General features: G+C 44.1%; 3 pseudogenes; 1 reads left to right on the top strand and 2 right to left on the bottom strand.

Moving 5' to 3' along the window:
• Positions 1-2,127: 2,127 nt before the first annotated feature.
• On the bottom strand, positions 2,128-3,083 carry LOC102844980 (annotated as a pseudogene).
• A 72-nt stretch (positions 3,084-3,155) lies between these two features.
• LOC102844571 lies at positions 3,156-7,642 on the bottom strand (annotated as a pseudogene).
• Positions 7,643-13,449: 5,807 nt separating this feature from the next.
• Positions 13,450-13,706, top strand: LOC102849430 (annotated as a pseudogene).
• The last annotated feature ends 612 nt before the right edge of the window (positions 13,707-14,318 follow it).

Raw genomic sequence — 14,318 nt, 5'->3', positions numbered from 1 at the left:
TTACAACCAAAGCAAACACCTCATATTCCACCTCCAGTCCTGCCTTTTTCTTGGGAATATTTTCATGAAATTTTGAGTGCTTCTCTACCCTTAATACGAAGGGAACTCTTGCAATTAAGTGGGGCCAGAGGAAATACTTTTTGGAGGCAGGAGGTCAAAGCCAATCCGTATATGACCATGGCTGTTCTTTACCCTGTTAAGTGCATTCCAACTCTGGAGCCCTGATAGTGACTCAGTGATTTGGCTACTAACGAGAAGGTTCACAGTACCTACCCACTAGCTGCTCTGCAGAAGAGTGGTAGGTAGAAAGTTTCTGTACGCATTCACAAGCTTTGAAATGGTGTAATGCAGTTCTGCTGTGTTCTCCAGCCAGAGTCAGAATTGTCAATAAGATCACAGGTATTGGAAAGCATTTAGGATTTCAAGCCGGCATACATGGGGTTGTCTAGAGTTGAAGTCCTATATATCAAAGGTAGCCAAGGACCCAATGGAGATGTAGCTCCCTATTCCACCCACCTGGAATAATTCTACCTGATCCTTCCCCCCCCCCTTTTATACAACGAATGTTTGTTTTTATTTACAATTCAGTTTGCTCAGTGACATAAATAAATAATTGGCCTGACCTGTGAGTGTTGGTCCCTCCACATGGTACTGAAGGGCAGTGGGTGGGTGGCCCAGGGGGGGAGGGAGGCTGGGATGCCCTCTCTGCAACTGAGGCCTCAGCCTCACCCCCACTTCTCTCTAGACACGCGTGTGGAAGGAACAAAAATAAAGGTGATAAAACCATCAGTGCTTTTGACACCCACACAAATACCTAGAATTTTATACACAGCTAAAACAGCAGAAAACTCACAGGCTGACCTCGCTCTGGCCACCCTGCTTCGAGACCCAGCTGGAAGGGAGAACCAGGGCTGTGATGTCAACCTGGCAGAGGGGCAGTCAGGGGACAGCCCTGGCCCTGAGACCCCGTGTCACTGGGCTGTGACCTAGACACTTCTGGAAGGACCGATGCATGGCCTTCAAATCCTCCCAGAACATTCTTCACTTCCCTTCTCCCCTGCTTTCCAGGATCCTGCAGATCCTCCCAGAACATTCTTTATCAGCCTTTTCAGGCAAAGCTGACCCACACCTTCTCCTGCAATTTCTTTTGAATTTTTGGGGTTTTGTTTGTTTGTTTTTTGTGTGTGTGTTTTGTTTAAAGACTCATCAAACTGAAGTTTACTTTCCTATCCAGATGTCCATCCCCTTACCCCTTGCTCTGCCACGGAGCCAGGTCTGACTCCAGCGGTCCCACAGAAAAGAGCAATGCCTCTGGGAGGGAATCCTAGGCTGTATGAGGACAGCCTCACGTAGCTCCCTCGGCATCACTGACTTTACAGTTAGCAGCCTGATAATTGACCCACAGCGAGTGTCACAGAGCCCTGCATCAAGAAACTAGCCTGGAGGATTGGGGGGGGGGGTGAGAAAGAGGAGGAAGAGGGGGAGGCAAGAGAGTCAGAATATCTGAAGAAAACATGCTTTTCCAAGAATGGATTGAAAGCCAAAGGCCGTTTCAGCAGTGATGAGACACACAAAGCTGGCCTGTGCTGTGCTCCTGAACCCCCAGCGCTTGTAGATAGTTTATGGGACCCCAAGGGGACGTCCAGACCATAACTGGCAATGGCTGAAGACCAGGCTGGACCCCACCTGGTGGGTGTATTGGCATGGCGGTCCAGAGAGGAGCCCCGTTCCTGGTGACAAGGGGCCTGGACTCCACTTGGTCAGGTATGCAGGCTCGAGGCTAGTAGTGTTTCCTGGTGGCCACAGGCCGCAGCTGGCCCTCTGGATGTGCCAGCAGCCACACAGACTTCACGTGGCTCTCAGGCAGCGGGCCATGCCCCTCAGAGCACAGACAAAGTCACCGAAGTCCACTCCACTCCTCCGAGAAGGCATGGCTGGAGGGTCCGTGTTGTCAGTACTCTGACCACAGCACAACTTTGCTTCCTTTGTCCACACTGACCACGTGCGAAACAGAGGGAGATTTGGCCACGGCCTTGATGGACATGTTGTGTTGCTTGGAGAGGATCTTCTCCATCTTGCCTGTGAGCATGGAATAGATGAAGAGAGAACCCTCGGCCAAGCCTTCGGTCATGAAGGGCTGAACACGGCGTGGGTCCAGTCGGAGCTGCGCTTGAAGTCTGGGACACTGACTCCGCAGGTCAGTGATCTTGAGTGGGTGAGGAGCTCCTTGCGCTAGGGATTCAGGCCCAGGGCAGTCACCTTGCCCAGCAGCTCCATTTCTTAGACGATACTCTCAGACCATATGTCTCAGAACCTGATCTTGTTGAAGACATGCTCATGACACGCTCTTCTGTGCAGACAGTATCTTTGCAACTAGACCCACCCACTCCCCACCCCCACCCCCACAATCTTCTTTTTTTATGCAGACTTTGCTGCAGAGATCCTGGACATTGAGGGTCCAGTCATGGCTTCCTGAGACATTTCGTGCGTTGTCCAGCAGGAATTTGGCAGACAGCACTTCTCCGCTGTGTCCTGTGAGTGTGTGCCATGATCGATAACCATCCACAGTCCAGATTCTACTTGCGAAATCATTTGAAGTGGCTAAAAGGTACAAACAGCACTATCGAATTAGATGCTTGTAATTCCTGCGTTACTGCTGGTGAGGAAGCCCTTGTGTTTACACTTCCCAGAGCTTGACCCTGGTGGCCAGCGGCAGGAACCCAGGGCTGAATTGCACAGCGTTCACTTCTCTATCCTGTGTGTCAAGACATCATGTGCACCTTCCGGAGGCAAGGTGGGTGTCAATGTTGTCCGTGGGCAAAGGGACAATGAGACGTGGACGCTCTGCTAGGTGGTCCGTACCAGAGAGAGCACGTCAATGTTGTCCTTGTGAAGCGGGCAATCAGCCAAAGCAGAGTGGAAGAAAGCTTTGCTTTCGTCTCTAGGTACACACGTGAATGCGTCCTGATTTGGGCCTGCTCGAAGGGGAGGGGCTCCTTCACCTCTTCTGACAGCTCCTCCTGCAGCCAGGCCTGCCCTGCTGCCTCCTCAAAGCCTGACTCTTTCTCCTTCCCTGCATTCATGTGGGTGGCCTTCTGGGCCCTTCTCGGCCATCCAGCGGGTGACCAGCTCCTGGTTGTTCTCAGTGGTCTTCCTCAGTTTCTCAGGGTCTGGTTGACGATCTCCAGGTCCTGGAGCTTGTAGCGCAGCTCTTGGCACTCGATCTCCAGCTCCGCAATTTTGGCTTCGTTTGTCTGCATCTCCTTGTCCTCTGCTGCTCTGGTCATTCAGGTCAATCACCAGCTGAGCTAGGTCCCCACACTTCTTGTGCAGCTCCATCAGCCCCTCTTGGTGTTTGATCCTCAGCTGGGCCATTCCTGTAGCTGACCATCATTACATGGCCCTCCTGTCCGGGACTTATGTCTGTTTGGAATGTCGTGGTTTTCCGTTTGTAGCTTATGGGCCAACACTTAATGAAGATCATTCTTTCCCAGTAACTTGTTAATAGTGCAGGATGATGTCCTCGAAAGCTTGTCTCTGCAGCCGGCCCCGCAGCTCCTCCAAGATGTGCCGCTTTCAGTGGGGAAGTTGGCAGCTTGGAGGCTCAACAACAAGGCGCTGCTGGGCCCCAGCCTCAGCGTCACCGATATGAGTGGGACTGGGGATGGCAGCCCCCCGGACTCGGCTCCACCAACAGGCCCCACCTCATTCTTCAACTAGGGTTCATTGGAATAGAGTCATAACCAACTCATAGCTGACCCTCTAATGGGTTTCAGAGGCTGGACATCATGGGAGAAAAATGTCCATCTTCCTCCCTTGGAACTGCTAGGAGGTTTGAGGTGCTAGAGAAGCTCAGCCTCAGGGTCAGTAACCCAACTCCCTGTGCACCTCACCCTCGGGTTTTCCTTCCTTTTTCCAATTTCGGGGCCTTTTCTTCTTTTCTTTTTTTTGTTGTTGTTTCTTGGCACTTTCTTGGGCCGGCTTGGCCTTGCTTCTTGGTTTTTTGCGGTTTTAATTTTTATTGAATTCGGGTTGCTTCTTTTTTTTCTTTTGCATTGGTTGTTGGTTTTAACTTTCCCCCTTTGGGTTGACCGGCCAACGTTTTCTTTTGTTTTGCCCCCGGGGTTCCTTTTCGGGGCCGGGCCCTCTTTTTCAATTTGGTTTTTGTTGTTGGGCTTTTTTGAAAGGAAGGGGGAACTTCCAACCCCGGAAAAGGGGTTCCTTTTGTTGCTTTGGGTTTTTGGATTTTTTTTTGGGACAAACTCATTATTTTGCTAAGTCCTGACATACTTAAAAAAGGATTTAATGCCCTTTGAATGTGTCTTGCATATGCGGGTTTGGTTTGAATAGATTGGGGAAGTCAGGGAGAACTTTTGGTTCATCAACCACCATGTCTGCACGAACGTGTCAGCATCAATTTTTAATTTAAAACTTTTGTGGGTATAACTCCATAAAACCAGGGGAGGAACTTCAAGCCAGGAGTTGACAGTTTTCTTTTTCTAATTCTGAAATAGATTTACCAAAAGAGGAGAGAAGATCTTGCTACTAAGAAAGAAACATTGATAATTCATGATTTGTCTTGGTATTCCTGATTTTAAAAACAATGCTCAGTTTATTATAAAATATTTGAGGGAAGTTGGGGCAAGTAAAGAAGAAGGAAGAAACTCACAAGTCACATGTAAATGCTCCACATCAGCTTAGGGAAGGGTGTTAGGAAGCTGTGGCTCTTCCACACCAGTTTAGGGAAGGGTGTTAGGAAGCTGTGGTTCTGCTGATTACCCTATCTGGTAGCACCACGTGCTTGTTGAATTAGCAGTAAGGATGAGACCAGCCTCATACAGATTTTTTTTAAAGAGGACCTTGTACCAGCCTTCTATGGTCAGTCATCACCTCAGCCTTGTCCTCACACACTGGCCATGTCTTCCTTTTGCCCTTTTCCTGCCTTCAGTCATGTTATTGAAGCACTTGCTGTGACCACCACCAGCTCGCTATGTGACGTTGAATATTTGTCCCCTGGTCCCCAGGCTGAGAAAGGACTACCTTCTCCTAGAGTCCCTGTATCTCTCTGTCTTTTGGTGTCTTCTGCCCTTCCAGCCCACCTGGTCCCCCTTCACCACCAAATTAATTTTTATAGGTAATGCTATTATTTCTCAGTAATGCTTTCTGCACCACGTGGTGTGATTATCCCCATGTTTACTACATGAAACGGACGTCTGGTGGCAGAGTCCCAAGGGAATTATGCTGATAACCCAAAGGCTGCACCTTTCTGGGAGTTTGAATCCCCCACTGGCTTCATAGGAGGAAGGTGGACAATCTACATCCTCAGAAACACAACGGAGCGTCACCTGGGAGGCAGTTACAACTCAGCAGCAATGGCTTCTTTACTAAGTAGAGTGGTGGCTCAAAGGTTGAGTATTCATGGCCTCTAAGGGGCAGAGTGAGACGCTGAGCACAGCCTTCAACTTGAATTTGAAAGTCGATATTTTTAACCCGTTCACTGCCTTGACTCTAGTAAGAGATGAGCCTTTCCCAGCAGGCCAGTTTTGATGATGTGTGTCATCAATAACTGGTTTTTTGTTGGTGGTGATGGTTGTTTTTTTATGAGTAACTTTGTTTTAATGAGATTATTGATGTCAAGGTCTATTCCAATTGAGTGTTTCTGGAGCAAAAGGTTCCTATAGCCCTGACTTCTTCCCAGCACCTGGCCTTATCTAGGATCCTCCATGAGTTTTCTTTCTTCCTTTCCTTCTTTCTCTCTGTCTTCCCTCCATCTCCCCCCTCCCATAGGAATACTTGAAGCAAGATCTTTTGTGTTTTTTTAACTGTGAGTCAACCTTTCTACTCAGAAACCCCTGAGTGTGAGTGACCCAGCAGGAGGCTCTGTGTGCCTTAGGCCAAGGGGTTCCTGGATCCCAGTGCTGGGAGAACAGCTGTTGTTGTTTACTTCCCTTGTCTGTCTATGGGCAGAGACATCACAGGGCAGTCAGGACGCAGGCAGGAGAGGTCCAGGACCTCTTCCTGCTCTATCAGGATAGACACCTTGGTGCTTTCGTTTTTCAGGCTCAGGAAAAAGCTAGAAAGATCCCTGAGAATCAGATATACAGGCTAGAAGGAGTGGACATGCTTGTACGATTTAGGACTGGACATCTACACATGTGGTAGTGGTGGTAATAGTGTTGTCAGGAGTAAGATATTGTTGTTAGGTGGTGTCCAATTGACTATCTTGTAGTGACCTGTGAGCAACACATCAGCATCTTGCTTTGTCCACACAATTCAGACAATCCCTTGTCCACATACTATTGATTTAATATTCTAGCCATTTTAAAATAATCTTCAGCAAGATTTTACTTGCGTGTGATACTGTGCAATAATTTTCAAGTTCTTTACTAGTGTGTAAAAGCATCCTCCATTGTCTAGTCCATGTCTGTGTTCTCTCATGGAGTAGCTGGTGGATTTAGCAGCCCATCATATAACCACTTCACCACCATGTAGGGTGCTCTGGTGGCCTAGAGGTAAGAACCTGCACTGCTATTCTAAAGGGACATAGTTCAAATCTACCAGATGCTCCAAGGGAGAAAGAGAAGAGATCTCCTGTTATGTGATTTATTGCCTCTGAAAACCCACAGGAAAGTCAGCTATGAGTCAATTCCGGCTCAGACACGTACCACCATGAATCCTCGTTAAGCAGGTTAAAAATTCCCCTGCCTTGACCTCCTTTGTTGTTAACCCTTAGCGAAAAGTCTAGCCATGGGGGTTAGCTACATTTCAGGACTGTAGAGTGACTTAAGGCTTTAGTCTCTATCAAACCAGTGTGCTTTAATATTAATTTTACAATTTTCATTTGCTCCACATTTTCCTCCCACACTGTCTAGGATCCTCTACTGTGAAACTTTCAAGAGTGGTCAGCAGTGGTAGCTGGGCACCTGGACACCTGAGCACCATCTAGAATTTTGGGGCATTAGGGTTATGAAAATTGAGGGTCCCTCGGTCCATTAGTCCTCTGGACTAATTGCTCTCTTTGTGTTTGATTTTCTTCACCTTTTGTGCTCTGGACGAGGTGAGGACTTTCTTGTATTCTCATTGGACAGAATAGTCCTAGGAGGAAGGTTGCTATTTCTAGTGACCACTGAAACTGGGAGGGCCTGAGTTTACTCAGGGATATGTGGCTATCGTGAATTAGACCTGGAGTAAGGCCCACTTATCCCTAACCGTGTGTCCAGTGTGCTTGACTGCTCTGCAGTGCCACCAAAATAGGTAGAACTTTCTTCAGTGAAATCTTAGGTCAGAAGAAGGGATCAAGTGCTATCTACCCGAAAACTTGGTACAAAATATCTCCTGACAGATTTTGTATTTTTGTTCATTTGTTTTTTATATTTTCCATGTTTTAATGGTCTGTTAATTACTTCCATATCCCATTTTCTGGAGTCTTTCAATTTTTGGTTTTATGGAATAGCTAGTCGTCATTTGTTGATTCATAACCACTCTCATGTCTCCTCTTCCTAGAATAATTGCAATGGGAAATCTAGGTGCATTTGCTCTGCTCGGGGCCCTGGTCATCCTGACCGTTCTCTGCCACACAGGTGAGTAAACAAACGAGCGTGGAGTGGACATGAGTCTAGACTATCCACAGTACCTCAGCCATTAACTATCTCTTATTTTTTTAACTATAAATTGTTTTATTTTGCTTTATCTCATCCTCAAAATGTGTGTATATATTTCATAAAAAACATTTCTAAAAGCAAAATTATACATTTATGTGATTAATAAATTTTAAAATATGCTCATTAACTTGTAGCATCTTTTTTAACTAATGAAAGTAACTGTTTGAAAAGTTTTAGAAGCTATTGCTTTGGTAATGCAAAGCTCCTATGTTAACTGTAGTAAAAATACATGACCGTCTAAAAGAGTACTGAAGTATTTACAGTGTCCCCTTGTGTTGAAAAGGCTACGTTTTCAATTATTGACCAAAAGATGCCATTCAGAGGAGACTTCCTTCAGAAAGTATACTATCGTGAAAAACCTGCATATAGATTTGTATAACTTAAGTGATATTTAGATATTCTAATAACTATATATTTGACAAACTATTAAAATGTTTTACATTAGAAAAAAAAAACCAAAAAGCCCGTTCTGCTCTACACAAACTAGGTTTCGGTGAATCAGAATGAATTCCATGTCAACTGGTTATAAAAGTAATTTAGTACAGAATATATTAGGAAGCTCTGGATGCATTAACTATCTTTTCTTACACCTCAAGAAGTCTGAGCTGATAATACTGGCTTCAGTTTCAGTCTCAATTTTTGTTTCAGCACTGACTTTGGTTTTTTTGCCTTTCAGTGTTACAAGCTTGTGGTTGTCGTTAGGTTCCGTCGAGTCAAGCATGACTCATAACAACTCTATGAACAAAAGATGAACCCTGTTCTATCCTGTGCCATCCTCACACTTTCTGACACACAAGAGCCTGTTGTAGCAGTCACCACATCAGTCCTCATTTCAACTGACTTCCGATCTTTGCTCAACCACTACATAACTGTCCTCTTTAGTGTTCATAAGGTTTTCAAAGGCCTGTCCCAACTTCCATGCCTGTAATTATAGCCACATTTGGGAAAGGGTTGCTTTGTTATCTAATGAAGCAGGTTTAGGGTAGGGCATATCTTGAGTCAATCTCTTTTGAGAACCAACATGGAAATGGCTTAGTCTGAATTCTTGCTTCACACAGGTGAATAATTCCCATCAGTAATATCTGTAGCAGCAAACAGATAGCTGCTAGGTCATGTTCCTGCAGCTATTTCCTCCAAGCCATGGGTTTGATATTCGTTGTTAACTCACAAACTTTACTCACTGTTTTGGTACCAGGAGTGGGCTTTATTGGGGAAATGGTTTGAGGAGTGGAAGAAGCAAAGAATGTCTCACAAGACAAGTCCAAGAGCAGTATAGCAGTCTCAAATCAGATTAACAGAAAATACAATTCCTTAATTAATAAAAGTCTTGGTTTCAGCTCAGTAACACAAATTCAAGAAATCTCTAGCAAGGATTGTATCAGAGCAGTTATAAGTCACCTTCTCTTTCAAACATCTGACAAGAACAGCAAAACTTCTGGGGCCAACACAAATGCACGAAGCCTCAGGTCACACCTTGCCACAGTTTCTCCACTGCAATGCCCAGTTTCTTTACCACCATCACCTGTGTGAGACTCAGGTTCTCACTCCAGTCTCCCTCATGTCTTGCTGCCTAGTGTGGAAAGCACCCTCTTTCTTATCCATATCTTATCCTTATCCCACAATTGCTGATGATTTCCTTTTTTCCTTCTTCTTTATTATTATTATTAATTTTAATAAAAATTTTCAAAGACTTCATCTCACCCCAGTAAAAATAGCAAAATTTAACCGAACAACAAGCAACAAGTGCTGGTGAGGTTTGTGGAGAAACTGGAACACTTATTCACTGTTGGTGGTAGTATAAAATGGTGTAACCACTGAGGAAGGCAGTGTGGCACTTTCTCTAAAAGGTACAAATACAGATACCATTTGACCCAGTAATTCCACTCCTGGGAATATACCCCAAAGTGACCTTAACTGCCACCCAAGCAGATCTATGCACACCTAGTTTTATTACAGCTTTGTTCACAGTAGCAAGGAGCTGGATATAACCTAAGTGCCTATCAACAAATGAATGGATAGAAAAGCTGTGGTATATTCACACAATGGAATACTACACTGCATTGAAAAACAAGGAACTCATGCAATATTATTCAAAATGGGCGATCGTGGAGGACATTATGCTGAGTGAAGTATCTCAGTCACAAAAAGACAAATACTGCATAGTGCCACTGTTATAAAACAGGAATGACATTGAAACAGATGAGGGAGAAGACTGTTTAAAAGGGATATGTGGTTAGGCATTATTGTCATGATAGTAGTCCAGAACAAAGGCTGTTGATTTCTAAGACCATGTGTATACAGTTCAGGTAGCTGGAGACTAAAGGGGGCTAACGTAATGGCTTGAAAAGGCAACTTTTAAGCTAACACTGCAACAAGCAAAGAAGGAAATAGAAATATGGGAGAATTGTTGGCACACTGTGTGGCGATCTCCAGGGAACTAGGAAGAATACTGACGAGACAAGGATCCACCCCCAGAGCCTGCAGAGAGAGGTCTCGAACATTCCCCTACACTCAGTTCCTTGAATTTAGACTTCTAACCTGTGTGAAAAAACCATGAAAAAAAATAGGGCATTCTGTGACTTATAGTATTTATTTAGTATCAGCACTAGATAGCTAAGACAGAATTTGATACCGAGAAGTTGTGGGCTCTAACAGATACCTACTATGTGGAAGCAATTTTGAAATTAGGTAATGGGTAGAGGCTGAAAGAGTTTAAAGTACCTAGTGGTAAAAGCCCAGAAAGCTTGGAGAGACTGTTGGCATAATTATAGATGTCACAGGAAATGTTAGTGAAAGCTCAGAAGGATGAAGAGAGCTATAGAGGAAGTGCTGGAAATATGGATGTTCAGTGTGCTTCTGATGATGCCTGCGAAGGATATGATGATGAGCATGGATTGGACAATGGAGGAAGCACTTGTTTGAATTAAGTTTAAATGTTAGGTGAAACTTTTAAGTGATGAATTTGAATATTTGGCTGAGGAGAGTTTGCCACTGCTCTTTAAGGAGCCACATGGCTGCTTTTTCTTTCTACTCACAGTAAAATGTGAGAGGAAAAAATGAAAAAAAAAAACCCAAAAAAACCCCCCAAAACCAAACCCAACAAAAAAGTGAAACATTTTGAACTATGCAAAATAATAACAGAACTTTAAAATCTAGGAAATTCCATCACAACAAGATAAAGGTAAATAATCCAATAGTAACAGATGTGATATGAACAGACACTTCACCAAAAAAGACATTCAGATGGCTAACAAGCACATGAAGAAATGTTCAAAACCCCGAGCTCTAAGAGAGATGCAAATCTAAAGAGCTACAAGATATCATCTCACCCCAGTCAGAACAGCAAAATTTAGCAGAACAGCAAGCAACAAATGCTGGTGAGGTTGTGGAGACACTGGAACCCTTATTCACGGTTGGTGGAAGTGTAAAAGGGTGCAACCACTATGGAAGATAGTATGGCACTTTCTCAAAAAATTGTAAATAGAGATACCATTTGACCCAGCATTTCCACCACTGGGAGTATACCCCAAAGAGACCATAACTGACATCCAAGCGACATATGCACACCCATGTTTATTGTGGCTTTGTTCACAATAGCAAGGAGTTTGATACAAACTAAGTGCCCATCAACAAACAAATAGATAGAGAAGCTGTGTGAATGGAATACTATGCTGCATTGAAAAACAAGGAAGTCATGAAATGTTATGCAAAATGGGTGACCCTGGAGGATATTATGCTGAGTGAAGTATCTCAATCACAAAAGGGCAAATACTGCATGGTGCCACGGCTGTATAACAGGACTGACATCGGGGTCTTGGGGAGACTGAGAAAGATGGGTTCAATAATGTATGTTGCATTGAAACAGATGAGGGAGAAAACTGTTTAGAAGAGATATGTGATTAGGTGTTTTTGTTATGACAGGAGTCCAGAGCAAAGGCTACAAAGTGGAGTGGACCTGTTGGGTGGGATTGTAAAACAATGAAAGAATTTTTCTTTTACTTTTCCAAGAGGGTAGTGTATTAGGGAGGATGGTTTGGAGGACAGACTAGTGCAACAATGAATGAATGGAAATCCAAAGTCTCTAAATTTTCATTGAAATTAATAATAAAAAAAGGAAAAAAAGAGTCCATGGTATGAACAATATTATTGTTAATGTTAGATGGACCCTCGCTGAAAGCAGGAAATACCTGAGGAATCTCTTGTTGTTGTTATGTGCAGTACAGTTGCTTGCGACTTATAGCGACCCTATGTACAACAGCCCTAAACTCTCTGTCCTGTGCCAATTGCACTGTCTCTGACACTCTCATCCCGATTATCCCAGTCACTGAATCAATCCACCTCATAGAGGGCCTTCCCCTCCTGCGCCGTCCCTCCACCCTCCCAAGCATGATGTCCTTCTCCAAGGACTGGTCTCTCCTCACAACATGTCCAAAGTATGTTAGACGGGACCTCAGAATCCTTGCCTCCAAGGATCTGCCCAGTTTAACCCTTACCAGGATGAATCTGTTTGTTGATGTTTATCTGTGTTTTACTTACTATGCAAAAGCATTTGACTGGGTGGATCACAACAAACAATGGCTGATTTTGAGAAGAATGGAAATCCCAGAACACTTGATTGTGCTTATGCGAAACCTATACTTGAACCAGGAGGCAGACTAAGAACAGAACAAGAAAACACTATTGTAGAATGAGTATAAGTATCCAAGAGGGGTGGGAGAGGCTGGAAGCAGAGGGATGTGGATGTACAGGGGGAAGGAGGGTTTAATCTGAGTTGTACAATTTGATGGGGGGAGGGGTAAGGGAAATTGAAAGATTTTGTTCAAATTTCTATTTTAAGTTTGTAAATAAACGAGTAGAAAAATTTTTAAAAGTGAGAAAATTGGAAAAAATCTAAGACATTTGGGGGAGAGGGTGGGCAGGTAGAAAAGTGCAACAATGAATGACTGGAAACCCTAAGTCTCTGTAAACTTTCATTAAAATTTATAACAATAAGGAAAAAATCTGGGACATTCATTTATATAGCTAAAGGCATGTGTTCAAGAATGCTCATCAAGGACAATCATTCTTTATTAACAAGATTAAGCCTGGGATTAGTGGATTTAACAATTATCACCATAGAAAACTCATCTGTTTAGACTGAAGTAACTAAAGGAAATAATTCCACAGACAGGAAAGAAACCAAAGGCGCTACATCTCTTGTTCTCCAAAGACTGCCCTGTAAGCAGTTTGGAGATTGGCAGAACTTCTGGAAGGAACACTGGAAGTAAATTGGTTTCAGCAGGGGTGGGGGTCTTGGTCTCTTGGCTTGAGAGGGTGGGGACACAGCCTTCATGGTTTCGAGTTGGATATTTGCCAATGTATATTTTTCACCAACTTGGTTCAGGAGTGTAGGGCTTTCATTACACATGCCAAAGTCTCCACCACCCAGAGCTGAGGGTGCAGGACTTTCATACTGAAGGGACACAAGAATCAGCCTATAGGACTGAGGGGTTGGGATCACCACTCAGATGCACTAGGAGAACCGAGCAGCCTAAAGGCAAGGGAACAGAGCTTCTGTTCTAGAGGACCTGGAGGGTAGAGCTAGAGCCCAGGACCAGAGGCTTCCACACAGGATACGGAAGGTATAATAGCCAACTCCCAGAGTCTCCCCACAAAAAGGAAGTGGTCAAAAATGAACAGTAGACTTTTTTTTAATTGAGAGAGGCCTGAGTACTTGGGGTGAAGTGCTGGGACTAAGAAAGGAAGGTGCACTTGGCTGTCAGCAGAGTGAAGACTTAAATGCAAGATCATGGCAAGACATCTGCAGTGCATTGCCAGGACTGTGATGGTACAGGACGGCAACGTGGAAGGTGCATACAGGAACAGAATCCTCAGCATGGACGGGCTCATTGAAGACATTAAGCGAAGGTGGTACTATGAGAAGCCGTACTGCAAGTGACAGTGGGAAAGCTATGAGACCTGCTGAAGGATCTACAACATGGAAATGACCAGAAAAATCGACTTTCTGATGCAAAAGAATTGGCAGATCCATGGCAGGGCTGCTAAGGCAGTTTGTGTCTCCACTTGATTTCTTTCTTGCATCCATATTCTCTTACTGTTCTGAACAATTAATCACATGTATGCAAGAAGACCTGCAAATACAGAGATAATCCTACTAGTCATCAATGGATGGTGTCTTTAATTAAAGTGAAAGAGAAATTGAGTCCAAAAGTAGTCTAGGAGCAATGAGGAAACATTCTAACATGTAGTAGAATATACCTGTTATTGTAAAACTCAAAGCATGAATGAAGCATCTTTTATACTTTACAAAACCCCCCTCCTCCCCAAACCATTAGGTAAAGAGAAGAGGAAACATGTATATGGAATAAGTTCTAAAATACCCATAAAAAATAAACAATAGAGGAACCCAGATAGCTGAGAAGAGAGTCCTCAAAAAATAGGAAAAGAGAGAGACAAGGTGAATTGGCACAGTGACTCCAACATTGTGCTTGAACACAGCAGCAGTTGTGAAGATGGGGACAGCACTTCCTTCTTCAGTCTACAGGACTACAGCTGAGTAGCTCTGTTAGCTGAGGTGATTTGATGGCACCTAACAAGATAAAGCAGGAGCTTTGTGACAGCCTTTTCCTCTATGGGACTCTTTCCTGAGTTACTATC

Source organism: Elephantulus edwardii, unplaced genomic scaffold, assembly GCF_000299155.1.
Source record: "Elephantulus edwardii isolate Elephantulus edwardi_28Jun2011 unplaced genomic scaffold, EleEdw1.0 scaffold00029, whole genome shotgun sequence".
Taxonomy (NCBI): domain Eukaryota; kingdom Metazoa; phylum Chordata; class Mammalia; order Macroscelidea; family Macroscelididae; genus Elephantulus; species Elephantulus edwardii.
This window is presented reverse-complemented; position numbering and strand designations above follow the sequence as displayed.